Source organism: Lampetra planeri, chromosome 81 (assembly GCF_965212315.1).
Source record: "Lampetra planeri chromosome 81, kcLamPlan1.2.h2, whole genome shotgun sequence".
Taxonomy (NCBI): domain Eukaryota; kingdom Metazoa; phylum Chordata; class Hyperoartia; order Petromyzontiformes; family Petromyzontidae; genus Lampetra; species Lampetra planeri.
The window spans coordinates 1,197,264-1,198,842 of NC_136185.1; positions in this window are offsets into that span (position 1 = coordinate 1,197,264).

Consider the following 1,579-nt stretch of genomic DNA (forward strand, 5'->3'; position numbering starts at 1 on the left):
TGTGGGAAAAGAGGATTGTAGCCAGCGCCCGGCGATTGGTCGAATAAGTGGGTGCTCGCAGCGACGTCCGCAGGTGGGGTATAAAGGGGGACGCGCGAGAGCACTCGGGGAGAGTTACCCAGTTGAAGACCCGAAGACGGAGCTGACGACCTAGTGCATCCGAGTAGCTCAGTGGCGTTAGTCGCCGAGTAGCTAAGTGGATGTTGGTCATCCGAGTAGCCCAGTGGCGTTAGTCGCCGAGTAGCTAAGTGGATGTTGGTCATCCGAGTAGCTCAGTGGGCGTTAGTCGCCAAGTAGCTAAGTGGGTGTTTTTCACCCGAGTACTAAGTGGATGTTGGTCATCCGAGTAGCTCAGTGGCGTTAGTCGCCGAGTAGCTAAGTGGATGTTGGTCATCCGAGTAGCTCAGTGGGCGTTAGTCGCCAAGTAGCTAAGTGGGTGTTTGTCACCCGAGTACTAAGTGGATGTTGGTCATCCGAGTAGCTCAGTGGGCGTTAGTCGCCAAGTAGCTAAGTGGGTGTTGTCACCCGGGATACTAAGTGGGTGTTTGTCACCCGAGATAATAAGTAGGTGTTAGTCACATGTAAACGAGTTTGATAAAATAAAGAGTGTGTTACCCGTGAAGTCGTCTCCCGCCGAGTTACTACATTACAACTGGCGTCAGAAGTAAACCTGTCTTCAAGAAGTATGGACACAAGGAAGACTACCCGTACCCACGAGCGAGGTCGGGATGACGACGGCGTACCGGGGACACCGACCTCGGGAGTAGAGGACGAGGAGTTGCCGCCGATGCAGCACTTCGCGGTAATGGCCGACGCTCCGCTTGCCTCCGACACCAGCCTCCAGGACGCGCACTCCCGGTTGGCGGAGTTGCTACTCGCCGCCGCCGCTGTCTTGGCCGACATCTCCGTTCCGGCGAGCGGAAAAAACGGCTGCGGGGGTCGTGGAGGAAGCGACGTTGGAGGATTCCCGCCAAAAGGCGCTTCGCGCCAAAAGTCTGGAAGTTGCCGCCGTTTTTGGGGGGCCGCCACCGATTGGCGGGAAAGACGGACGCCACGTGGCCGGACACCTCCGCGCAGCGCAGCCCACGTCATCAGCGCGCGCCGGAGCCCTCCATTTTGCGCCTGACAACCGAGCCGACATTTTACACAACTCCAGCGGAGCGCGGGAAAATCTCTCCGACGTCGACGACGATCGGGTCCTCCAGCAAAGATTGCCCGCGCTGTCGGCGTTCAAGGCGGATGGGGGCGACTGGGGAGCCTTCCAACGAAGGTTCCTCGCTCATCAGGAGATGTCGGGGTGGTCCGACACCACTGCCCTGCGTGCGTTGCCAGCGATGCTTGACGACGACGCGCTTGCAGCCTTCACATCTGCTGCAAGGTCGTCCCGCTCTACGCTCCAGGCCGCACTACACCTGATGGCGAAGGTGTTCGGGCCGCCCTCCACGTGTCGCCACCAGTTCTACGATCGGTGGAAGGTGGCTGGGGAAACGACGCTAGCCTACCGCACGGCACTACTCGCCTTGGCGGACGCAGCTTTTCCCCGCATGGATAAGGAGGGGAAGGACGCCATGGTGACGGA